The following is a 26,488-nucleotide window of genomic DNA, read 5'->3' as shown; positions in this document are numbered from 1 at the left end:
AGCATCCACACGCGTCCGGGTCCCACGTCCACGTTCCCCCCTCCTCCCCACCACCTCCTCGCCCCCCGCCCCGCACCCCCCAACTCCGGCCAACAGGCACCGAGGGCCGAAGGCAGCCTGTGTCCCCTTCTCCTCACACAAGTCAACTTCAGCACGGCTCTTTGGGCGCGGGGTGGGGGTGGGGGTGGGGGTGGGGGTGGAGTTTGGGGGTGGGGATCGAGAAGCTGTGCCCCCTCACCTCCTCTTTGGCCAAACCCCAGGGACACGGTGTTGACATCCTGGAGATCTCCTTGTTCCCCCGCCCCTTGCCCGAGTCCCGGCGGGTGTCCTTTGGGCCCCGGGTCCAGCAGGTGCACCCGCAGACGTTGGGTCCACGGAACCTCAGAGCGCCCTGCGTGCGCTCTCGGGTGCCTACCCAGAGGACGCGAACCGGGTCACGCTGGCCCCGAGGCCGAGGAGCAGGGCTGCGCTGGGCTTCGCTGGGCTACCGTTGATACCCAGTGGGGAAAGGTGGGCCTCGATGGGGCGACTGTGGTGGATGAGGTCCTTGTGGGCGGAGCGGTCCCGGGCGCACACGCACCCCCTCCCCCTCGGTCAGGGTTCCCGAGATGGGCGCCGTGGGGGCCCGTGCCGGGGCCTCTGTTTGGTGACCTGACAGCAAACACCCGGGTTCGGGGGCACCTGGGTGAGCCTCCCTTGGTGCGGCCCCGTCCCCGACGATCGATCGGGGCGGCTCGCGTCTCTTGAGACCGGACCCTTCCTTCCCCGTGCGGGTCGTTCCTCCCTCCCCGTCTCTCTCTGCGTGTCTCTGTCTCTTGCGTGGCCTTGCGTGGCTCCTGCTTGCGCTTTGAGGGTCCTCGGGACCTTTGTTTGTGGTCAGAACGAAATCCCTCGGGAGGGTGGCAGCCGGTGGAGAATGGAGATGCTGGGTTTCCAGCCGGACTGGAGGGGCAACTAACTGTCCGGGAGCCTGCTTGGATGTCCCGGCAGCCCAGAGTGCCCGGAATGACCCTTTAGGACTTGATGCCGGCCAAGGGTTCGTGTGCGGGCGCCAGGAGAGAATGTGCGGGCACAGGCCGCCTCGGGAGGGGCCGTGGACGTTCGTGGCCTTCCCGGACCGCCCGCCGCCGCCGCCGCCGGTCCCTTCGCGTGGGCCCGTGTCCGTGCCCGCGTGCCTGGACGGTGCGATCGCACCACGGACTCGCCAGTGCCAGTGCCGGGCTGTCTTGGGGACGACGCGTCCCTTTGAGGGAACGCTTGGCTCCAAGGTCAAAGAACAGAGCCCCTCTGGTGCGTGTTCTTTCTCCCCTCCCACCAGCCCCAGGCCCCAGGCCCCAGCCCTCAGCCCTCGCCCTCGCCCTCGCCCTCGCCCTCGGGGGTATGAGTCTCCCCAGCGAGCAGGGTCTGTGTCCACCCGGGTGTCGTTCGGCCAGGGTTGGTAGAACTGACACGCGGGAAGGGACCGGAAGGACTCTGGGGACGTGGAGACGAATATGGCGGGGTGGGGGGAGGGGGGAGGAGGCTGGCTGCTTTCCACAGGTGGGATGGAATCTTACATCCACTGGCTGGCCTAGGAAGAACGAGGTGCTGGGCCACAGGCTTGGGAGAACAGGCAGCTCCGGTCTGCAGGGCAGAAAGCGAAAACGTTCCCCGAGGGTTGAGGATGGACAAGTGTCTCGCCGGAGGAGAGCAAGTGACCTGGGTCCGTGTGGTTGTCAGGAGTCCCTTTATGCCCTTGGGCACACGGACCGGGGTAGAAACAGACATCCGCCGTACACCTTTATAAGCTCTTGCTGCGGGGTGTGTGGGCCACCTCCTGAGGGCGAAAAGCATGACGTCCAGCTGTGCCGAACTCCACTTTTACTGCGGGACGGTGTGGACGTGTCAGTCTGCGTGTGTGTGTGTGTGTGTGTGTGTGTGTGTGTGTGTGTGTGTCTCTGCCTGCCTGCCTGCCTGAGAGTGTTTCCAAGCCTGCTTGTGGTGTGAGTTGAGGGTGTGTGTGTGTGTGAGTTGAGGGTGTGTGTGTGTGTGTGTGAGCAAGCGAGGGAAGGTGGGAGTGTGTCTGGTTCTTCCTGGTTGGAATGTGCCCCAGGCACGAGAGGCGGGTTGTCAGGGTGCCCTTGAGAGGTCTGCGGTCAGGTGTAGGTCGTAGGTTATGGACCGATGAACGGGAGAGAAGACCACCGGCCCTGTGCGTTGGCCTTGTTACCGCCGTGCCAGAAAAGGCACGGGTCCTGGAGAGCGTGGGCACACCTGGGTGCTGCCCATGCCTGGCCTTGGCTCCCGTGGGAGCTGTCCAGGGATGGAGCCTGGGTCAAGCGTGAGGCCGCTTTGGCGTCTGTGGTGCGGCTCCAGGCCGCCCTCCCCAGTGACCCGTGGGTGCCACCGTCCGCGCCTGAATCGCGGGGGTGCCCCGGGGGTGAAGGGCCAGGTCCTCGGACCCGTCCGTCCTCTGGCCGCGGGAAGCGGACGCCAGCGTTGACCGCACGGCTCCTGCCCGGGGGCCGGCGCAGACCTTGGCGTCTGGCTGCTAGAGGCTTCGGGGTCACGTCAGGCTGGCCTGTCGGGGAGTCCTGACCGAGGATGCCCGGGTGAGCGTGTGCCCCCGTCGGGCACCGACTGGCTGGATAGGAGTGGCCCGGGCGCTGGGTCCACGACCAGTGGGTCTCGTGAGGTCTCCTCCTGCAGGCCTCCAGTGGTCGCGGTGGCGCCCCGGAAAGGGTCAGGGCCAGGGCCAGGGCCAGGGCCAGCGCCGGGAACCTCGGGGAGCCTCGATGCGCCGGCCTCGCGTTTGCTTTTGGGTCCGAAAGCGGGCTACATGGAGCCAGAGGGGACAAGGCTCCGCTCCCCGGAGCCTCAGGAGCCGGAGTGCTCCCCCAGGTGGCAGAGACCTGAGAGCCGCCATGTTGGAGCCGGGGGTGGACAGGGCCCGGCCTTTTTTCCTCGGCAAAGGGCGGAGGGAGAGGACCTGGGGGAAGGGCGCCTGGACATTCGTGGTGCAATACTGCCATCAAGCGGAACTCGTTGGCCATCCAGGCTTCCTCTGGAGGAGAGGCGTGGGAGTGAAGTGGGGAGTCCCGGGCGGGACAGAAGGGGCCGCAGTCCACGGGTGCCCGGTCCTTTTGGCAGGCTCTCCACCCTGGTCCTTTGGTGACCGGCTGCGAAGCAAGCGTGGCATCCGGACGCAGACACAAAGGCCACTCGTTGCCATTGCCCTCAACAGTCTCATGGGACGTTGGAACCAGGTGGCCCAGAGAGTGACCCGTGTCAATGCAGATTGCAGATGCCTGGCGGGGTCGGGGGGGTGGGGTGGGGAGTAGACCACTCCCGAGACAGACACTTGGACAGACACTTGAGTGCGAGATCGAGATCGGTGGTGCGCGGCCCCCGCCAGAGACCGTGTTATCCCCGGGCGTTCGCACTGCAGCTGCCCCGTGTGTGTGTGTGTGTGTGTGTGTGTGTGTGTGTGTGTGTGTGTGTGTCGGGCGGCCGCTTCCTGGGCCCAGACCTGGGTTTGGGAGGCCGTGGCGGGTCGTTGGGGGGGAGAGGGGTGCAGCGGCGGAGCGAAGGAAGAGGGGGCTGCCGCCACTTCTCCTTTGGCTCGCCCTGGCTTCTGGACTCCGTTCCTCCCCACACCCCGCGGGAGCCACCTGCACGTTCCTCACCCCCCCCCCCCCCCAAGACCTTCTCGAGGTCCCTGGACACCGGGTAGGCGGGGCCCCACACCTGAGCCTCTCGGTGGGACACAGGGACATCAGGGGCCCGCCTCCTCCCCCAAGGCCAAGTGGCAGCAGCCCTCCCAGTGCCCGTGCCGTGCCCTGCCGTGCCTGTCTCGTGCAGGGCTTCTAGCCCCCACCTGCCCTCCCCACCCCGGCCCCGCCGGGGCCGATCCTGCTCTTGCTCCCAACGGAAGGGACACGTGGCCAAGGGCTCACGGGCCAAGGGCCCAGCGCCCCTTGCCCCGGCCGGCCCGGGGTGCTCCTGGCCGCTTCGGGGCGGCTTCCGGGACTCCTCCAGTCCCGCCCAGACATGGCGGCCACCAGGGTCCCTGGCCCTGGCTTCCCGTGCCCGACCCGCAGGGGAGCCGGTTCTGGCGCTCTGTCGCGCCACCCGTCTCTGGAGCCTCCCGGGTCTCGCGCCGGAACTCTGCGCCTGGGAGAAGGCTGGGGTGGGGGTGGGGGGGTTGGAGTTAGGACCCCTCTCGTCTCCCGCTTGGGACTTCACTCACAGGGAAGCCACAGCGCGGGGCTCACGGGATGGCCAACGAGTTTCGCTTGATGGCAGTGTTGCACCACGAATGCCCACGCGCCCTTCCCCCAGGTCCTCTCCCTCCGCCCTTTGCAGAAGAAAAAAGGCCGGGCCCTGTCCACTCTGGCTGCAACGTGGCGGCGCCCTCGTCTGGGCCACTTTGTGGCAACACCTCCGCTTGTGTGGTGGCTCCCCGCAGCCGAGCCTGGTCCCCTGGGCAGCAAGGCCCGGGCCCCTAGGCCCAGATGCCCACTCAGGCAACCGTCTGCCTAGGCCGCGGAGGAGGCTCACGCTGTGGATCACAGTGCCCGCCCTTACGTGGAGACCCCGGCCGTGCCAATAGCCCACGTGTGGAAGAAGGTGCGGGGTGGGTCGTGCCTTCCCCTCCACACGCAGCCGCATCCAGCCCCGGGAGTCCCCAAGCATCCACACGCGTCCGGGTCCCACGTCCACGTTCCCCCCTCCTCCCCACCACCTCCTCGCCCCCCGCCCCGCACCCCCCAACTCCGGCCAACAGGCACCGAGGGCCGAAGGCAGCCTGTGTCCCCTTCTCCTCACACAAGTCAACTTCAGCACGGCTCTTTGGGCGCGGGGTGGGGGTGGGGGTGGGGGTGGGGGTGGAGTTTGGGGGTGGGGATCGAGAAGCTGTGCCCCCTCACCTCCTCTTTGGCCAAACCCCAGGGACACGGTGTTGACATCCTGGAGATCTCCTTGTTCCCCCGCCCCTTGCCCGAGTCCCGGCGGGTGTCCTTTGGGCCCCGGGTCCAGCAGGTGCACCCGCAGACGTTGGGTCCACGGAACCTCAGAGCGCCCTGCGTGCGCTCTCGGGTGCCTACCCAGAGGACGCGAACCGGGTCACGCTGGCCCCGAGGCCGAGGAGCAGGGCTGCGCTGGGCTTCGCTGGGCTACCGTTGATACCCAGTGGGGAAAGGTGGGCCTCGATGGGGCGACTGTGGTGGATGAGGTCCTTGTGGGCGGAGCGGTCCCGGGCGCACACGCACCCCCTCCCCCTCGGTCAGGGTTCCCGAGATGGGCGCCGTGGGGGCCCGTGCCGGGGCCTCTGTTTGGTGACCTGACAGCAAACACCCGGGTTCGGGGGCACCTGGGTGAGCCTCCCTTGGTGCGGCCCCGTCCCCGACGATCGATCGGGGCGGCTCGCGTCTCTTGAGACCGGACCCTTCCTTCCCCGTGCGGGTCGTTCCTCCCTCCCCGTCTCTCTCTGCGTGTCTCTGTCTCTTGCGTGGCCTTGCGTGGCTCCTGCTTGCGCTTTGAGGGTCCTCGGGACCTTTGTTTGTGGTCAGAACGAAATCCCTCGGGAGGGTGGCAGCCGGTGGAGAATGGAGATGCTGGGTTTCCAGCCGGACTGGAGGGGCAACTAACTGTCCGGGAGCCTGCTTGGATGTCCCGGCAGCCCAGAGTGCCCGGAATGACCCTTTAGGACTTGATGCCGGCCAAGGGTTCGTGTGCGGGCGCCAGGAGAGAATGTGCGGGCACAGGCCGCCTCGGGAGGGGCCGTGGACGTTCGTGGCCTTCCCGGACCGCCCGCCGCCGCCGCCGCCGGTCCCTTCGCGTGGGCCCGTGTCCGTGCCCGCGTGCCTGGACGGTGCGATCGCACCACGGACTCGCCAGTGCCAGTGCCGGGCTGTCTTGGGGACGACGCGTCCCTTTGAGGGAACGCTTGGCTCCAAGGTCAAAGAACAGAGCCCCTCTGGTGCGTGTTCTTTCTCCCCTCCCACCAGCCCCAGGCCCCAGGCCCCAGCCCTCAGCCCTCGCCCTCGCCCTCGCCCTCGCCCTCGCCCTCGGGGGTATGAGTCTCCCCAGCGAGCAGGGTCTGTGTCCACCCGGGTGTCGTTCGGCCAGGGTTGGTAGAACTGACACGCGGGAAGGGACCGGAAGGACTCTGGGGACGTGGAGACGAATATGGCGGGGTGGGGGGAGGGGGGAGGAGGCTGGCTGCTTTCCACAGGTGGGATGGAATCTTACATCCACTGGCTGGCCTAGGAAGAACGAGGTGCTGGGCCACAGGCTTGGGAGAACAGGCAGCTCCGGTCTGCAGGGCAGAAAGCGAAAACGTTCCCCGAGGGTTGAGGATGGACAAGTGTCTCGCCGGAGGAGAGCAAGTGACCTGGGTCCGTGTGGTTGTCAGGAGTCCCTTTATGCCCTTGGGCACACGGACCGGGGTAGAAACAGACATCCGCCGTACACCTTTATAAGCTCTTGCTGCGGGGTGTGTGGGCCACCTCCTGAGGGCGAAAAGCATGACGTCCAGCTGTGCCGAACTCCACTTTTACTGCGGGACGGTGTGGACGTGTCAGTCTGCGTGTGTGTGTGTGTGTGTGTGTGTGTGTGTGTGTGTGTGTCTCTGCCTGCCTGCCTGCCTGAGAGTGTTTCCAAGCCTGCTTGTGGTGTGAGTTGAGGGTGTGTGTGTGTGTGAGTTGAGGGTGTGTGTGTGTGTGTGTGAGCAAGCGAGGGAAGGTGGGAGTGTGTCTGGTTCTTCCTGGTTGGAATGTGCCCCAGGCACGAGAGGCGGGTTGTCAGGGTGCCCTTGAGAGGTCTGCGGTCAGGTGTAGGTCGTAGGTTATGGACCGATGAACGGGAGAGAAGACCACCGGCCCTGTGCGTTGGCCTTGTTACCGCCGTGCCAGAAAAGGCACGGGTCCTGGAGAGCGTGGGCACACCTGGGTGCTGCCCATGCCTGGCCTTGGCTCCCGTGGGAGCTGTCCAGGGATGGAGCCTGGGTCAAGCGTGAGGCCGCTTTGGCGTCTGTGGTGCGGCTCCAGGCCGCCCTCCCCAGTGACCCGTGGGTGCCACCGTCCGCGCCTGAATCGCGGGGGTGCCCCGGGGGTGAAGGGCCAGGTCCTCGGACCCGTCCGTCCTCTGGCCGCGGGAAGCGGACGCCAGCGTTGACCGCACGGCTCCTGCCCGGGGGCCGGCGCAGACCTTGGCGTCTGGCTGCTAGAGGCTTCGGGGTCACGTCAGGCTGGCCTGTCGGGGAGTCCTGACCGAGGATGCCCGGGTGAGCGTGTGCCCCCGTCGGGCACCGACTGGCTGGATAGGAGTGGCCCGGGCGCTGGGTCCACGACCAGTGGGTCTCGTGAGGTCTCCTCCTGCAGGCCTCCAGTGGTCGCGGTGGCGCCCCGGAAAGGGTCAGGGCCAGGGCCAGGGCCAGGGCCAGCGCCGGGAACCTCGGGGAGCCTCGATGCGCCGGCCTCGCGTTTGCTTTTGGGTCCGAAAGCGGGCTACATGGAGCCAGAGGGGACAAGGCTCCGCTCCCCGGAGCCTCAGGAGCCGGAGTGCTCCCCCAGGTGGCAGAGACCTGAGAGCCGCCATGTTGGAGCCGGGGGTGGACAGGGCCCGGCCTTTTTTCCTCGGCAAAGGGCGGAGGGAGAGGACCTGGGGGAAGGGCGCCTGGACATTCGTGGTGCAATACTGCCATCAAGCGGAACTCGTTGGCCATCCAGGCTTCCTCTGGAGGAGAGGCGTGGGAGTGAAGTGGGGAGTCCCGGGCGGGACAGAAGGGGCCGCAGTCCACGGGTGCCCGGTCCTTTTGGCAGGCTCTCCACCCTGGTCCTTTGGTGACCGGCTGCGAAGCAAGCGTGGCATCCGGACGCAGACACAAAGGCCACTCGTTGCCATTGCCCTCAACAGTCTCATGGGACGTTGGAACCAGGTGGCCCAGAGAGTGACCCGTGTCAATGCAGATTGCAGATGCCTGGCGGGGTCGGGGGGGTGGGGTGGGGAGTAGACCACTCCCGAGACAGACACTTGGACAGACACTTGAGTGCGAGATCGAGATCGGTGGTGCGCGGCCCCCGCCAGAGACCGTGTTATCCCCGGGCGTTCGCACTGCAGCTGCCCCGTGTGTGTGTGTGTGTGTGTGTGTGTGTGTGTGTGTGTGTGTGTGTGTGTGTGTGTCGGGCGGCCGCTTCCTGGGCCCAGACCTGGGTTTGGGAGGCCGTGGCGGGTCGTTGGGGGGGAGAGGGGTGCAGCGGCGGAGCGAAGGAAGAGGGGGCTGCCGCCACTTCTCCTTTGGCTCGCCCTGGCTTCTGGACTCCGTTCCTCCCCACACCCCGCGGGAGCCACCTGCACGTTCCTCACCCCCCACCCACCCCCCCCCAAGACCTTCTCGAGGTCCCTGGACACCGGGTAGGCGGGGCCCCACACCTGAGCCTCTCGGTGGGACACAGGGACATCAGGGGCCCGCCTCCTCCCCCAAGGCCAAGTGGCAGCAGCCCTCCCAGTGCCCGTGCCGTGCCCTGCCGTGCCTGTCTCGTGCAGGGCTTCTAGCCCCCACCTGCCCTCCCCACCCCGGCCCCGCCGGGGCCGATCCTGCTCTTGCTCCCAACGGAAGGGACACGTGGCCAAGGGCTCACGGGCCAAGGGCCCAGCGCCCCTTGCCCCGGCCGGCCCGGGGTGCTCCTGGCCGCTTCGGGGCGGCTTCCGGGACTCCTCCAGTCCCGCCCAGACATGGCGGCCACCAGGGTCCCTGGCCCTGGCTTCCCGTGCCCGACCCGCAGGGGAGCCGGTTCTGGCGCTCTGTCGCGCCACCCGTCTCTGGAGCCTCCCGGGTCTCGCGCCGGAACTCTGCGCCTGGGAGAAGGCTGGGGTGGGGGTGGGGGGGTTGGAGTTAGGACCCCTCTCGTCTCCCGCTTGGGACTTCACTCACAGGGAAGCCACAGCGCGGGGCTCACGGGATGGCCAACGAGTTTCGCTTGATGGCAGTGTTGCACCACGAATGCCCACGCGCCCTTCCCCCAGGTCCTCTCCCTCCGCCCTTTGCAGAAGAAAAAAGGCCGGGCCCTGTCCACTCTGGCTGCAACGTGGCGGCGCCCTCGTCTGGGCCACTTTGTGGCAACACCTCCGCTTGTGTGGTGGCTCCCTGCAGCCGAGCCTGGTCCCCTGGGCAGCAAGGCCCGGGCCCCTAGGCCCAGATGCCCACTCAGGCAACCGTCTGCCTAGGCCGCGGAGGAGGCTCACGCTGTGGATCACAGTGCCCGCCCTTACGTGGAGACCCCGGCCGTGCCAATAGCCCACGTGTGGAAGAAGGTGCGGGGTGGGTCGTGCCTTCCCCTCCACACGCAGCCGCATCCAGCCCCGGGAGTCCCCAAGCATCCACACGCGTCCGGGTCCCACGTCCACGTTCCCCCCTCCTCCCCACCACCTCCTCGCCCCCCGCCCCGCACCCCCCAACTCCGGCCAACAGGCACCGAGGGCCGAAGGCAGCCTGTGTCCCCTTCTCCTCACACAAGTCAACTTCAGCACGGCTCTTTGGGCGCGGGGTGGGGGTGGGGGTGGGGGTGGAGTTTGGGGGTGGGGATCGAGAAGCTGTGCCCCCTCACCTCCTCTTTGGCCAAACCCCAGGGACACGGTGTTGACATCCTGGAGATCTCCTTGTTCCCCCGCCCCTTGCCCGAGTCCCGGCGGGTGTCCTTTGGGCCCCGGGTCCAGCAGGTGCACCCGCAGACGTTGGGTCCACGGAACCTCAGAGCGCCCTGCGTGCGCTCTCGGGTGCCTACCCAGAGGACGCGAACCGGGTCACGCTGGCCCCGAGGCCGAGGAGCAGGGCTGCGCTGGGCTTCGCTGGGCTACCGTTGATACCCAGTGGGGAAAGGTGGGCCTCGATGGGGCGACTGTGGTGGATGAGGTCCTTGTGGGCGGAGCGGTCCCGGGCGCACACGCACCCCCTCCCCCTCGGTCAGGGTTCCCGAGATGGGCGCCGTGGGGGCCCGTGCCGGGGCCTCTGTTTGGTGACCTGACAGCAAACACCCGGGTTCGGGGGCACCTGGGTGAGCCTCCCTTGGTGCGGCCCCGTCCCCGACGATCGATCGGGGCGGCTCGCGTCTCTTGAGACCGGACCCTTCCTTCCCCGTGCGGGTCGTTCCTCCCTCCCCGTCTCTCTCTGCGTGTCTCTGTCTCTTGCGTGGCCTTGCGTGGCTCCTGCTTGCGCTTTGAGGGTCCTCGGGACCTTTGTTTGTGGTCAGAACGAAATCCCTCGGGAGGGTGGCAGCCGGTGGAGAATGGAGATGCTGGGTTTCCAGCCGGACTGGAGGGGCAACTAACTGTCCGGGAGCCTGCTTGGATGTCCCGGCAGCCCAGAGTGCCCGGAATGACCCTTTTGGACTTGATGCCGGCCAAGGGTTCGTGTGCGGGCGCCAGGAGAGAATGTGTGGGCACAGGCCGCCTCGGGAGGGGCCGTGGACGTTCGTGGCCTTTTCGGACCGCTAGCCTCTGTAGCTGGGGAAAGGTAGCTACGTTGAAAAGTTGGCCAAGTGTTGTCAGAGTCGACGAGGCTGTGCTTGTTGGATCCTCAGAAAGGGTGGTGCTCTTGTACAGTTACTGATATGTGGGCATGGCCATGTTGGAAGTAGGGTTGACAAGGCCTGCCCTTTTGTTTTTTTGTTCGTTTGTTTTTTTTTATCATTGAGGTAACTGAGGGGATCTGGGGCGGGGCTCTTGGACATATGTAGTGCAGTACTGCCATCAGCCTGATCCCACTGGTGTTTTCATTATTCCTTGTTGGCTGTTTCTGCAGGAGCAATTGGATTTCAAATTGCGTTCTCAGATTGGACATAAATTTGGACTTCTTGCCTCCCCTCATGTGCCTGAAGGTAGGTAGTTTTCCCTGGGCTCCCCCTGAGGTTTTAGACTTTAGTATCAGACTGAGGAGAAGCTTTATTGCCCTGTGAGTCAAGCCCAGAAATTCAAGGATTGAGACCCTTGTTTCTTCTACTTCTAGAAGGCAGTACTAGAGTGGCTGAAGTAATGGGAATGGAGGAAGGACTTTTGGCCGGGGGCATTCCCCTTTTCTCTCCGTGTTTTTGTCACATTCCCCTTTCCATGGGAGTAAGAGCATGAAAGGCCTGGGCGTATAGACCTCTCTGGAATCCTCACTCTTGGATATGCTACAGCCATTTTAAAGGTTGTCATGGGCACTCGCAGCACGGCTCCCTTTTGGGCAGCATGGAAGCAGGACCTGTAAAACCATTAGATACTTAGATGCATTTGCACATGTGGATGTTTCCCATTCTTGAACTTCCTCTTCTATGCGTCTAGAGGTTTAGTTTGACATAGTCATGTAGTTGGCTGGTTACCTATGTTTCGGCTCCTTTCTGACCTCCAGATTAACTCTTTGGGCCCCTGTCTATTTTTGAACCTTGAGGGCTCCATGAGAATAGAAGTATATGTTTTGGGTCCTACAGTCTTCTTGTAGGGTTGTCAGACCTTTCGATTTTCTTATTGGTTTCCATTGTTCATCACAGACCTTTGTGTCTGCCTGCTTGAATCCTCTTGGTCAGACTGGCCTTCCAGTGACTTCTTATAATTTCTGTTGTGACAGTGCCCTGCTCCCCATTTTTTGGTGGTGGCCAGAGTACTGTGCTTACACTCAACATGTTTCTTGATGCCTTAGAAAACCCTAGACAGGCAATGAACTATCCACAAATGTATTCTTGACGGTCACTGTGGTGTCTCAGTGGAGCGTCATTGCGTATTTTTTTTTTGTTTCATGAAGGTAGTCTACGTGAATACTACAGAGGTCAGGTCCTATGTGGTGGAGCACCAGAGAAACATTCTGGCAAACATTCACCAGCCCAAAGTCACCATGATGGTGACTTCTTGTGTTAGCCAGAATGGACCCAGGTGGCATTTGTTGTTGTTGTTGTTGTTTTTGTTTGTTTGTTTTCCTTGTTAGCTAAGGGTAGAGTGAGAGCAGTTTGCATGGAAGAATAGTCTGGCATTTCTGGTGCCATACTGCTACCGATAATAAATAGAGAGTTAGAGCTCACAGTCACGTTGCTCCTGAGGAGGAGTGACAAGAGTGAAGTGTAGGCCACGGAAGTCCCCAGGATGTCAAATGCCCCACTAGGCCCTGGGGAAAGTGAAGCCCAAGATCAGGTGAGGCCTTCCTTGGAAGCTCCAGAGACAGGCAGAAGCAAAATCACAGAGCATGGCTTCTTGGTTGGCCTTTTATGAGAAGCCAAGCTTCAAAACCTTGAAGCAGCCATGTCTGTGCGAGTCTAGAGCAATTCTCTCTGAAGGAGTCCTGGCCAGGATTTTGGGGGCATTTGGCCACATTTACCTTTCCCTTAGTGCATAAGCAACTTTGGCCTGTGTGGGCCCAGTGCTTTGGAAGCCTCTAGTGGCACCTGAGGGTGAAGCCAAAGACTAGTGAGAGCTCTAGTGTCAGGCTTCCATCGCAGCTAGAGATAGGCCAAGTGATGAACCTCTGTTGAACTCAGGAGTAGAGGTGGAGCCTGACTTCACAGTACCAAAGAGGCCTGACACAGAGTAAAAGTCCCATGAGCCCAGGAGAGAACTACCTTCACCAGGGCAAAGGAGTCAGGCTTGATGGAGATCTTCTGACCCTAAAATGGAATCAGCAGCTGAGGTGCCATCACCTGGGGTCTCCAAGGATTCTGGCACAGGACTGTCTCCAGAGCTCCTGGAGCCACCTCCCCAAGAGCAGAGGACAGGAGAAGAACAGAGTAATGAGGACACCCTTGGCCATTCATTTGCATTCCTTAGCTTTCTTAGCCACCTTCCCCAAGAAGCACTGTGACTCCCATCCGGAATGAGAAGGAATGGCCCTGGCGTCCATTCAAACCTGGCTGTCCAGGTCTCAACCCCATGCTCTCCTATGCAGCTGAGGAATCAAAAGGTCTGAAGACATTGCCTAAAAACTCAGAGCTGTTGGGTTGAGGGAACCCAACCCTCCTCTTCCCTAGATGTGCCACAGATCAAGCATGTCTGCCAAAGACAGGATCAAGACACATACTCCCAGGCACAGCCTTTTCCTCTAGACCCTGACTGTCCTTACATATAGCACACTTCTGGAAGAACATCTGGGGTGGCTCTTGCCCTTTGCCTAGCTCTTACCTGTTGGCTGTCAGTAGGGGAGCAAGTCTCCAGGCTCTACTTTTCTCTGCACACACACCCTCTGTTTTCACCCTTTTTGGAAAAATTCACCCTTTTTGGAAACCTCCTTGACTTTCATTTCATACCTGTGAGCCACCTGAAAGTGGCTAGCTGCCCTATGTGGGCTGACCCTTCTGGGGTCAACTTTCTTTGCCACGCCTTGGGTCCAGGTCCCGACTTATGATCTGATTGGTCCCCAATTTAAAGTGGTTTTGGGGTGACTGGCTGGCTCAGTAGAACATGTGACTCTTGATCTCGAGGTCATCAGTTCGAGCCCCACATTGGACATGGAGATTATTTTAAAAACAAAACCAATAAAATATAACATTTGAGGCACCTGATTGGCTCAGTCGGTAGAGCATGCAACTTTTGATCTGGGGGTTGTAAGTTCGAGCCTCACATTGGGTGTACTTAAACAAACCAACAAAACAGAAAAATAAAATGGTCTTAGTGTGCTCCTCTGGCCAGGGCCAATGTCTGCACCAACAGAACATGGACCCTGTGTGGGAAATCTCAGGCGTCTCCTCATAGAAGAGGGCCCAGGTCACGCACCCCTACACTGAGAGAGCGAGCCCAGGGTGTTTCTGTGCTGCAACATTTCTGACAAGTACTGCAGGAAACAGACCTGCATCCACCCAGTCAGAAGAATGATGTACTGAACTTTGTCCTATCTTCTCCTGTTCCATCCCATTATATCCTGAGTGGGTATCCACACCCTGTGTCATATGTGAGAAGTTAGGCCTTCTTGGATACTGTGGGGCATGGCACCCAGCCTCTTTTACATGGGAGACAAAATACAAAAGACGTAACTCCTGCTCCAACCTGCAACTTGAGTTGCTCTTCCTTATCTGGGTCTAGTACCAGATAATCAAGAAATTCTCCATCCTGCCTACAAAATGCTGCCCCTGAGAGGGTGGCCACTCCCTACCCTTTCCCCTGTTTATGTGGTTTTTGAGCCTAGAGCTTCCGGTCCAGGGTTCCCCATGTCCCTGAGACCCCAGGGAACACACGGGCCTTGCTTGCTTCTGCATTAAAGGCAAGGATTGACTGGCCAGACATCCTGGAGTGGGAGGCTTAGTAATTTGTTTTGTTAACATGGTGGGTCTCGAGGCCACGCCCCCTCAGCCTGGGGAGATGAGAGGCCTGAGGTAGGCAGCCTGGTACACTGGGGCTCCTTGTTGGGTGAGCCCAGTTCCATCCACCCTGTGTCACTTCTCCAGTGATTCTGGAAGTGCACCCATTCGCTTTGTCCAGCCCAGAATCTTGTGGGTGTCTCAAACCCACCCTTCCTCCCCTCACAGGCCTTCCTGAGAAGCACAGACAGGCGCTGCAGACTCTGCTGAAAAAGATTCCACTTGATGGCACTCTTGTTCCAGAAATGCCTTCCCTGGTTGCTCTGGGGCCTTCCCTCCCCCACTTAGTGTGTCAAAAAGGGCTCAAGGAGGCTCAAGAGTTATCTAACCCCAAGTCGGGTTGGCTGTACTGGGGTGTTGGGAGGTACTACTGTCTCTTTTTTGGGGGTTTCTTGGTGGTGGTAGGAATACACCTCTAATGACATCCACAGGAATATGTGCATGTGTAGATCCAGTTCCACATCTCTCTAGGAGTTTTATGTGCACATTTCTTGGGAGCAAGGACCGATTTTTCTCTGTATACTTGTGCATTGATGTCCAAATAAGCAAATATAGGTGGAATTCTCACTTTCCAAGGACACTGATTTGTAGCAGTAGGTGTCACGATGACCTGGATGCCCCCCATTCTCCTTGAGGTATTGCCTCTCTCCTGTGCTCAGCCAGGTACTACATCTAGCTTAAGTGCTTGGGAGCAGGCCCTAGAGGGAATAGGCCATTGTGGCAGCAAGAGGAACTGACAAGGTCAAGTTCAGGTTAGAAGACAGAGAAGTGGATTACCTAGGCTCACTCGAGGAGTCTCAGGCAGTCATTCTTCCATCGTGTCCCAGGATGATTGTGGGTGGGTGCAGGGTGTTGGGGTCCATGGGACAGGCGTAGAGCCCAGTGACTCCATCCACATAGTCAGATGACCTGGGTGAGGGCCATTTTTCAGGGAATCCTTCTGGGAAGCTATCCTTGGTAGTGGGTATTCTACCCTCAATATCCATGTTCATTCACCATTCATTCATAAATACATATAAATACATAAATGTGTGTTTGTGTGTGTATATACCTATACATCTGACCCTTGAAGAACGTGGGTTTGAACTGCATTGATCCTGAATTGCAGGACTCTACTTAAATATGCAGATTGTTTTAAATGAGTATGGTACAGTATTGTAAATGTGTTTTCCTTACGATTTTCTTTTTTAAATTTATTGTTATTTTTAAATTGTTAATTCTAATATAATTAGCTTATAGCATTATATTAGTTGTAGGTGTGTAATATAGTGATTGAATAATTCTGTATATTATTTAGTGCTCATCAAGATGAGTGTACTCTTAATCCCCCACCACCTATTTTACCCATCCCCCCGCCCACTTCCCATCTGGTAACCATAGTTAAGAGTCAGTTTTTTTGTTTCTGTTTTTTTCTTTGTTTTCTTTTGTTTTTTAAATTTCACATATAAGTGAAATCGTATTGTCTTTCTCTTACCTGTTTCAGTTAGCATTATACTTCTAGATCCATCCGTGTTGTTGGAAATGGCAAGATTTCGTTTTTTTATGACTGAATACTATTCCACTGTGTGTGTGTGTGTGTGTGTGTGTGTGTGTGTGTGTGTCCCACCTTTTCATTATCCCAATGGACGCTTAAGCTGCTTCCATAATTTGGCTGTTATAAATAATGCTGCAGTAAACATAGGGGTGCACATATATTTTTGATTAAATACCCAACAGTGGAATTACTAGATTATATGCTAATTCTATTTTTAAAATTTGGGGGAACTTCCATACTGTTTTCCACAGTGGCTACACCTGGTTCCATTTCCACGAACAGTGCATGAGGGTTCCTTTTCCTCCACAACCTCATCAACACGTATTATTGCCTGTGTTTTTGATTTTAGCTATTCTGACAGATGAGAGGTGATATCTCGTTGTGGGTTTGATTTGTATTTTCCTGTTGATGAGTCACATTGAGCATCTTTTCATATATCTGTTGGACATCTATATGTCTTCTTTGGAGAAACCTCTGTTCAGGTCTTCTGGCCGTCTTTATTTTTTATGTTTTTAAAAAAATATTTAGTTATTTTGGGGAGAGTGCAAGTGGGAAGGGGACAGAGGATCCCAAGCGGGCTCTGTGCTGACAGGCTTGACAGCAGCAAGCCCAGTGTGGGGCCTGAACTCATGAACCGTGAGATCATGACCCAAGCCAAAGTTGGACAGTCAACCAACTGAGCCACCCAAGTGCCCCTATTTTTTATGTTTTATATAATTTATTGTCACGTTAGCTAGCATACAATATAAGAGTATACAGTGTACTCTTGGCTTCGGGAGTAGATTCCCCTGTGATTCATCACTTACATAAAACGTCCAGTGCTCACCCCAACAGGTGTCCTCCTCAGTGCCCATCACCCATTTTCCTTGATCCCCCAATCTCCCACTCCCATCAACCCTCAGTTTTTTCTCTGTATTTAAGAGTCTCTTATGGTTTGCCTCTCTCTCTGTAACTGTTTTTTTCCTTCCCTTCCCCCAAGGTCTTCAGTTTCTCAAATTCCACATACAAGTGAAAACATAGGATACCTGTCTTTCTCTGACTGACTTATTTCACGTAGCATAATACCCTCCAGTTCCATCCATGTTTTTGCAAATGGCAAGATTTCATTCTTTTTCGTTGCCGAGTAGTATTCCATTGTATCTATGTATATACCACATCTTCTTTATCCATTCATCAGTTGATGGACATTTGGGCTCTTTCCATAATTTGGCTATTGTTGAAAGCACTGTTATAAACATTAGAGTGCATGTGCCCCTATGAATCAGCACTCCTGTATCCTTTGGATAAATTCGTAGTAGTGCTATTGCTGGGTCGCAGGGTAATTCTACTTTTAATTTTTTGAGGAACCTCCACACAGTTTTCCACAGTGACTGCACCAGTTTGCATTCTACCAACAGTACAGGAGGGTTCCTTTTCTCCACATCCTTGCCAACATCTGTTGTTTCCTGAGTTGTTCATTTTAGCCACTCTGACTGGTGTGAGGTGGTATCTCAGTGTGGTTTTGATTTGTATTTCCCTGATAAGGAGCATTGTTGAACATCTTTTCATGTATCTGTTGGCCATCTGGATGGCTTCTTTGGGAAAGTGTCTGTTCATGTCTTCTGCCTATTTCTTCAATGGATTATTTGTTTTTTAGGTATTGAGTTTGGTAAGTTCTTTATAGGTTTTGGATACTAACCCTTTTTCCGATATGTCATTTGCAAATATCTTCTCCCATTCCATTGGTTGCCTTTTAGTCTTGTTGATTGTTTCCTTTTCTGGGCAGAAGCTTTTTATCTTGATGAGGTCCCAGTAGTTCATTTTTGCTTTTATTTCCCTTGCCTTCGGAGATGTGTCAAGTAAGAAGTTACTGCAGCTTAGGTCAAAGAGGTTGTTGCCTGTTTTCTCCTCTAGGATTTTGATGGGTTCCTGTCTCACATTTAGGTCTTTCATCCATTTTGAGTTTATTATTGTGTTTGGTGTAAGAAAGTGGTCCAGTTTCATTCTTTTGCATGTTGCTGTCCAGTGTTCCCAGCACCATTTGCTAAAGAGACTTTTTTCCATTGGATACTCTTTCCTGCTTTGTCAAAGATTAGTTGGCCAGGGCACCTGGGTGGCTCAGTCGGGTTAAGCATCCGACTTCTGCTCAGGTCATGATCCCATGGCTCATGAGTTTGAGCCCCGTGTCAGGCCCTGTGCTGACAGCTCAGAGTCTGGAGCCTGCTTCAGATTCTGTGTCTCCCTCTCTCTACTCCTCCCCCACTAGTGTTCTGTCTCCTCCCCCCCCCCCCCGCCTCAAAAATAAACATTAAAAAAAAAAAGATTAGTTGGCCATACATTTGTGAGTCCAATTCTGGGTTCTCTATTATATTCCTTTAGTCTGTGTATCTGTTTTTATGCCAATACTGTCTTGATGGATAGCTTTGTAGTACAGGCTAAAGTCCGAGATTGTGATGCCTCCACCTTTGGTTTTCTTTTTCAACATTACTTTGGCTACTTGGGGTCTTTTGTGGTTCTATACAAATTTTAGAATTCTTTGTTGTAGCTCTGAGAAGAATTCTGATAGTATTTTGATTGGAATTGCGTTGAATGTGTAAATTGCTTTGGGTAGTGTTGACATTTTAACAATATTCATAGGATCCACAGCATGGAATGTTTTTCCATTTCTTTGTGTCTTCTTCAATTTCTTTCATAAGTTTTCTATGGTTTCATTGTACAGATCTTTTACCTCTTTGGTTAGGTTTATTCGTAGTTATTTTGCAGTTGTAAATGGGATCGATTCCTTGAATTCTCTTTCTGTTGCTTCATGATTGGTGTATAGAAATGCAGCTGATTTCTGTACATTGATTTTATGTACTGTGACTTTGCTGAATTCATGTATATCAGTTCTAGCAGTTTTTTGGTGGAGTTTTGGGTTTTCCATGTAGAGTATCATGTCATCTGCGAAAAGTAAAAGTTTGGCTGCTTCTTTGCCCATTTGGATGCCTTTTATTTCATTTTGTTGTCTGATTGCTGAGGCTAGGACTTCCAACACTATGTTAAATAACAGTGGTGAGAGTGGACATCCGTGTTGTCTTTGTGATCTCAGGGAAAAGCTCTCAGTTTTTCCCCATCGAGGAGGATGTTAGCTGTGGCCCTTTCACGTATGGCTTTTATGATGTTAAGGTATGTTCCTTCTATCCCGACTTTCTTGAGGTCTTCTGGCCATTTTTAAATTGGGTTATTTGAGGTTTTTGTGTTGTGTAAGTTTTTTACATATTTAAATACTAACCCTTCATTGGATGTGTCATTTGCAAATCTCTTCTTCCATTCAGTAGGTTGTCTTTTAGTGTTGTCGATTGTTTACTGTGCTGTGCAGAAGCTTTTTATTTTTATATAGTCCCAATAGTTTAATTTTGCTTTTGTTTCCTTTGCCTCCAGAGACATAGCTAAAAATATGTTGCTACTGTGGATGTCAGAGACATTTCTGGTTTCACATCTCACATTTAGGTTGTTAATCCATTTTTACTTTATTTTTGTGTACGGTATAAGACAGTGGTCCAGTTTCATTCATTTGTACCTGGCTGTCCAGTTTTCCTAACACCATTTGTTGAAGGGAATGTCTTTTTCTCATTGCATGTTCTTGCCTCTTTTTGTCGAAAATCAAGTGACCATACAGTGGTTTATTTCTGGGCTCTATTCTGTTCTAGTGATCTATGTGTCTGTTTTTATGTCAGTACCATACTTGTTTGATTACTACAGCTTTTAGTATATCTTGAAATCTGGGATTTTGATACTTCCAGTTTTGTTCATTTTTTTTTCTTTTTTTCAAGATTGTTTTGGCTATTTGGGGTCTTTTGTGGTTCCATACAAATTTTAGGATTGTTTCTAGTTTTGTGAAAAATATTGTTGGTGTTTTGATAGGGGTTGCATTAAATATGTAGATTGCTTTGGGTAGTATCAACATTTTGACAATATTTGTTCTCCCATGAGCATGGGATATCGTTGCATTTGTGTCAATCTCTTATGATTGTCTTAAAACATTTCTTCTAAAAAATTTTTTTTCTGTTATAAGTAACACATGTATAAAATACGTGGTAATTCATTGTTTATGTAATAGGAGAGATTTCTGGTCAACATTGGTTATTAATAGTTAGGTTTTTGAGGAAGTGAAAAGTCCTTTTTGGGTTTTCAACTCCAGTAGTGGGTGGCTGGGTCTGCACCCCTAACCCTGGAGTTATTCAAAGGTGAACTGTATATAAAAATCTCCTCCTTCTGTACTTCACCCTCTAATCGCTTTGCCACTGCAGAAGGAAATGTCTCCCCATCGAACCAGAAGTTCTTACCGTTGAATGATGACCACTCCGATTTGTCTCTCTGCCTTCCAGATTCCTCCCCACAGTGGGAACCACATGTAATATTGGTCATGTGTGGTTTTGGAGTTGAATGCAAATGAAATCCAGCAGACCCATGTGGCATTTTACATTTCCCCTGCTCTCCCGTAAAGCTCCTGTAGTAATAATACTTTTTTTTTTTTTTTCCAAGTAGGCTTCAAGCTCAGCATAGAGCCCAATGCTAGGTTCAAACTCACAACACTGAGATAAAAACCTGAGCTGAGATCAATTGTCAGATACTTAACTTGACTGAGCCACCTAGGCACTCCAATCTTTTGCATTTGGCTGTTCTCAGAGCCCATAAATTCCCTGGCTTTGACACATCTCTGCAGAGTAAATGTGTTCTGTTTCATCTTCTCTATTTGTTTCTGGCAAATACCCAGTGTAGGGTTCCCTGGTTTCTTCCTGGGGGTACAGGCCTAGGTTATTTCGCTTATCCCTTCTCTTTGGACACTAGGCTCTCTTTCTTCTTCTCTCTCTTTTTTTTTTTTTTTAACTTTTAAATGTTTATTCATTTTTTAAACAATTTTTTATGTTTATTTATTTTTAAGGGGAAGGAAGGTACAGAGAGAGGGAGACACAGAATTCAAAGCAGGCTCCAGGCTCTGAGATGTCAGCACAGAGCCCGATGCGGGGCTCAAACTCTCGAGCAGTGAGATCATGACCTGAGCAGAGGTAAGACACTTAACCAATTGAGCCATCCAGGCACCCTGGATGTTTATTCATTTTTGAGAGTAAGAGACAGAATGCAAGTGGGGAAAGGGCAGAAAGGGAGACACAGAATCCAAAGCAAGCTCCAGGCTCTGAACTGTCAGCACAGAGCACAATGCAGGGCTCGAAGCCACAAAATTGCACGCTTAACTGACTGAGCCACCCGGGCACCCCTTCCTCTCCTCTTTTCTATTCAACTTGGGATTTTGACATCTGTGGTAGAAGGCCCCGCTGCCCTCCAGTCTTCCATGTGGACCTCTGTCTACACCTGAACTGGAGTCTATCACTGGAGAAGAACTGGGCCCTCAGGCTCTGTATATCATCTGTCTCAGTGTAGGTGGTTCACCTCTCTCGACTCCACCGCCAGTACCAGTAGATAGCCACAGACCTTTGTGTCTGCCTGCTGAGGTCCTGCATTCAGAGTTACCTCTCAGTGACTAGGAAGGATGTCCAGGAAGTGCAGGCCCTGCTGGACACAGGTAGGGAATGGCTCTGCCTCTGCGCCCATGCTCAGTGTGTTTCCCAAAGTCTAAGGCAATCATGGAGTGCTAAAGTAACAGCCAGGGGTACTTTCAGGTCCTCTGCTAGGGTGCCTAGTAGAGGCACAGTCATTGCTTTTGGGGCATAAAGATAGGCTAAGAGGTTGCTAGAGAGACCAGGCTCTGCAGGTTGGAGCACTAGACTTTGAGGTGTGGTTCCAATCCCATGTGGTCAAGATGTTTAACTACTGTAAGCCGGGCTAGACAGAGATTGGTGTTTTTTCTTCAGGAAAGGGTGGAGGGGTGGGGGGCAGGTTGACATTCCTGGTGCAATACTGCCATCAAGAGGAAATACTTTGGGGCACCTGGATGGTTCAGTTAGTTAAGTGACTCCTGATCTCAGTTCAGGTCTTGATCTCAGGATCCTGAGTTCAAGCTCTGCATTGGGCTCCATGCTGGGTGTGGAGCCTACTTAAAGGAAAAGAAAAAAAAAAGAGGGATCACTTTGCAGATTCCACGAACCTTGCACCATCACTTCCTGCAGAAGAGTGACAAGGAAGTGAATTGTACAAGAAGGGAGAGTGTCCCTGAGAGATCAAGAGATTCGCTGGTCATGGGGTGAGCATGGCACAGGGCTGAATGGGGCCATGGAAGCTCCAGAGATAGGCGCACCAATTCAAGGATTATGGTCTGAGAGTCTAGTGGGTCTAGCACAGGAAGCCAAAGTTTGGGACTCTGATGGCCACCATGTCTGAGCAGGAATAGAGGAATTTACTATAAAGGAGCCTAGGCCAGGAGGCTGTGGGCATTTGGCCACGTGTCCCAACCTCTCCTAGAGAGATCAGGTTTGTTCTGCTTGGGCCCGGGGTCCTGGAAGCCTTCTTGGGCATGATGAAGCACAACCAAAGACCACCACTGGAGTCCTGCTGCCATTGACAGCCATAGAGACTGGTTGAATGACATTCATCTGACCAGCTCAGAAATAGGATGTGGAACCTGGCTATCTGTGCCCGGGTGGGAGAGGGGAGCAGTGATGAGGCCCAGTGAGAGCGCAGAGTCCAGAAGAGAACTGCCTTCACTCGGACTACGGAGTCAGGGTTGAAGGAGACCTTCTCCAGAGCCTAAAATGCAACTAGCAGCTGCGGGGCCATTCCCGGGGTCCCAAAGGACTCTGGCACAGGCCTGTCTCCAGGGCTTCTGAACCTACCTCACCAGCAGCAGACAGGAACAGAGCTGAGTAGAACAATGCAGATACCCTGGCCGTTCATTTGCATATTTCGGCTTTCTTGACCACTTTCCCCAAGAGGCCCTGAGGCTGACTTCTGCAATGAGAAGGAATGGCCCTGGCTTCCGTTCAAGCCTGGTGCTGCAGATCTCAGCCCCGTTCTTACCCCACAGCTGGGAATCTAGAGGTCTAAAGTCACTGCCTAAAACTCAGAGCTTGGGAGCTGAGGGAACCCAACCCTTCTCTCCCCAAATTGGTCACAGATCAAGGTTATCTCCCAAGGACAGTATCAAGGCACATACTCCCAGGCACACAGCCTTTTCTTCCAGACCCTGACTATCCCACTTCTGGAAGTACCCCTGGAGTGGCTCATGCCCTTTGCCTAGCTCTTACCTGCAGGGTGTCAGTAGGGGAGCAGGTCTCCAGGCTCAGCTTCTCCCTCCTCACACACCCCTCTTGGAAGCGCGCTGAAACCCACCCCCTTCCCCTTAATTTCGTACTCATGAGTTGCCTGAAAGTTTGTCAGGCTGCCCTCTGTGGGCTCACCCTTTGTGGTCACCTGTCTTTGTCAAGCCCAAGGTCAAGGTCCTGATTTATGTCATCTGATTAGTCCCCAGTTTAAGATGGTCTCGGCCTACCCTCTGGCCAGGGCCAATGGCTGCACTCACAGAGATTTCCCAAGGAAGAGGACCCAGGTCATACACCCCTACACTGGGAGGGTGGCCAAGGAATTAGCATGTTTCTGGGCTGGAGTGTTCCCGACAAGTAGTGAGGAAAGCTGACCTGTATCCCTTCAGTCTGGAAGATGTTCATCTCCACATACTGGTCCCTGTCCCATCTTCTCCTGTCCTATCCCGAGTGGGTCATCACACCCTCTGTCTTATGGGACATGTAGGGCTTTTTAGGGTAACCTGGGACCTGGCATACAGGCTCTTTTAAGCAGGAGCCAAAGTACAAAACCTAGAACTCTAGCTCTAACCTGCAGTGCACCTGTATTGCTCTTCCTGGTCTGGGTCTAATACCAAATAATCTGGAGGTTCTCCATCCTGCCTGCAGAATGCTGCCCCTGAGAGGGTGGCCACCACCTCCTCTTTTCCCCTGTTTCTGTGGTGGCAGGGCTTGGAGCGTCTGGTTCTGGGTTCCTGGTGGCCCTGAGGCCCCAGGGACCCCACTGACCAAACTTGCCTCTGCACCGAGGGTAAGGATCCACAGGCCAGCTGCTCTGGAGTTGGAGCTTCAGCCTCTTGTTTTGTAACATGGAGGCTGCCGAGGCCACGCCCCCCCAGCCTGGGGAGGCCTGAGTCCTGGCAGCCCAGCGCTGCTGGTTGGCAGAGCCCTGCTCCATCCACCCTGTGTTGCTTCCCCACCAATTCTGGAGGTGCGCGCCATCGCTTTGTTCCGCCTGTAATCTTGCGGGTATCCCCACACCCACCCTTCCTCCCCTCACAGGCCTTCCTCAGAACACAGACGGGCGCTGCAGGCTTTGCTCAAAGAGGTTCCTTTTGACGGCACTGTTTCTTGCTCCAGAAATGCCAACCATGCTTTTGGGGCCTTTGTGGATGAAAAAAGGCTAATGAAGGCCTAAGAGCCTTCTGATCCCCCAAGTGGGGTTGGCTATACTGGGGTGTTGGTGGAGGTGGTATCTCTTCCTTTTGGGCTTCTTGTTGGCAGTAGGAATATACTCACAATAACATCCAGAGGAATATGTGCATGTGTAGATCCAATTCCACATCTCTCTAGGAGTTTTAAGTGCACATTTCCTGGGCATGGGGATCCTGTTTTTTTCGGTATACTTGTGGATGGACGTCCAAATAGGTCTATTTGGGCAGAATCCTTGTTTACAGATACTGATTCATAGCAATAGGTGGCACGAGTTCTTGATGTCCCTTTTCTACTTGAGGTGCTGCCTGTCTTCTGTGCTCCTCCAGCTTAAGGGCTCAGAGCAGGCCATGATGGCAGCAGGAAGAAATGACAGGATCCAGGTCTGGTTAAAAGAAGGGAAGTGGGGGGTGGCACCTGGGTGGCTCAGTCGGTTAAGTGTCTGAGTTCGGCTCAGGTCACTGATCTCATGGTTCGTTGGTTCAAGCCCCAGAACGGGCTCTGTGCTGACAGCTCAGAGCCTGGAGCCTCCTTTGGATTCTGTGTCTCCCTCTCTGCCCATACCCTGCACGCACGCTTTCATATGCTCACTTGCTCTCTTTCTCTCAAAAATAAAAAAATTAAAAGAGAGGTGGATTGCCCAGGCTCACCTCCAGGAGCCTCAGGCAGTCACCCTGCCATTGTGTGTCCCGGGATGATTGTGGGTGGGTGCTCGGTGTTAGGGTCCACGGGACAGGTGGAGAGCCCAGTGGCTCCAACACATAGTCAGATGACCTGGGTGAAGGCCGTTGTTCAGTAGCCCCTTCTGGGAAGCCATCCGTCGGAGTGTGTCTGTATTCCACCTGCAAAATCTATATTCATTCACCATTCATTCGTTTGTAAATACATACACACAGAAGCGTGTGTGTGTGTTAGATGTACAGTTGACCCTTGAAGAACATGGGTTTGAACCACATTGATCTGAATTGCATAAGGCACTTAAATATGCACATATTTTTTTTCCAATATATGAAATTTATTGTCAAATTGGTTTCCATACAACACCCAGTGCTCATCCCAAAAGGTGCCCTCCTCAATACCCATCCCCCACCCTCCCCTCCCTCCCACCCCCCATCAACCCTCAGTTTGTTCTCAGTTTTTAACAGTCTCTTATGCTTTGGCTCTCTCCCACTCTAACCTCTTTTTTTTTTTTTCCTTCCCCCCCCCCATGGGTTTCTGTTAAGTTTCTCAGGATCCACATAAGAGTGAAACCATATGGTATCTGTCTTTCTCTGTATGGCTTATTTCACTTAACATCACACTCTCCAGTTCCATCCACGTTGCTACAAAAGGCCATATTTCGTTCTTTCTCATTGCCAAGTAGTATTCCATTGTGTATACAAACCACAATTTCTTTATCCATTCATCAGTTGATGGACATTTAGGCTCTTTCCACAATTTGGCTATTGTTGAGAGTGCTGCTATAAACATTGGGGTACAAGTGCCCCTATGCATCAGCACTCCTGTATCCCTTGGGTAAATTCCTAGCAGTGCTATTGCTGGGTCATAGGGTAGGTCTATTTTTAATTTTCTGAGGAACTTCCACACTGCTTTCCAGAGCGGCTGCACCAATTTGCATTCCCACCAACAGAATATGCACATATTTTTAAATAAATGGAATACAGTGCTGTAAATGTATTTTCCTTATGCTTTTCTTAAAACATTTTTCTCTAGCTTTCTTATAAGAATGTGGAAGTGACACAGATAACTACAAAATACGTGTTAATTGTTTACGTAATCGGAAAGGCTTCTGGTCAGCAGTTGTTACTAGTAGTTAAGTTTCTAGGGGGAGTGAAAAGTTGTATGTGGATTTTCAACTGGGCAGGGGGGCTTGTCGGCTTCCAACCCGCACGTTATTCAGTGGTCAACTGGATTTAAAATTTCCCTTCTGTACTTTTCCCTGTAACTGCCTTGGAGATGCCAGTGGGGAAAGAAATTTCTCCAAATCAAAGCAAAAATCCTTACCCTTGTGTGATGGCTACTCCCAAATTGTCTCTCTGACTTTCATCTTTCTCCCCACAGTGGGGACCATATGTAGTTTTTTCATGAATTGTTTAGGGGTTCAATGAAAGTGAAAGCCAACAGACACAGAGGGCATTCTCCATTTTCTCTGCTCTGACCCCATGAGGCTCTGTAGTAATAACACTCTCTTGCGTTTGACTGCCTCACAGCCCATAAGTCCCCTGGCCTCCACACACCTGTACAAAATAAATGTCTTGTTACACTTGATCTTTTTTATATTTCTTTTGTAACAA

The 26,488-nt window shown here is 54.3% G+C and overlaps 1 long non-coding RNA gene across 2 annotated transcripts in view; it reads left to right on the top strand.

Moving 5' to 3' along the window:
• Positions 1-26,488, top strand: part of LOC122235268 — an 82,615-nt gene that overhangs the window by 45,496 nt on the left and 10,631 nt on the right. Inside the window, exons 3-4 of one of the 2 annotated variants that reach the window (XR_006213371.1) lie at positions 10,781-10,856; positions 20,732-20,772. This is a non-coding gene — a long non-coding RNA (uncharacterized LOC122235268). Of the gene's footprint in view, positions 1-10,780; positions 10,857-20,731; positions 20,773-26,488 lie in introns of those variants that run through there. The other variant, XR_006213372.1, reaches the window with a different exon arrangement.

Source organism: Panthera tigris, chromosome X, assembly GCF_018350195.1.
Source record: "Panthera tigris isolate Pti1 chromosome X, P.tigris_Pti1_mat1.1, whole genome shotgun sequence".
NCBI classification, from domain to species: domain Eukaryota; kingdom Metazoa; phylum Chordata; class Mammalia; order Carnivora; family Felidae; genus Panthera; species Panthera tigris.
The sequence above is the reverse complement of the archived record's forward strand: the minus strand, read 5'-3'. Positions and strand labels throughout refer to the sequence as shown.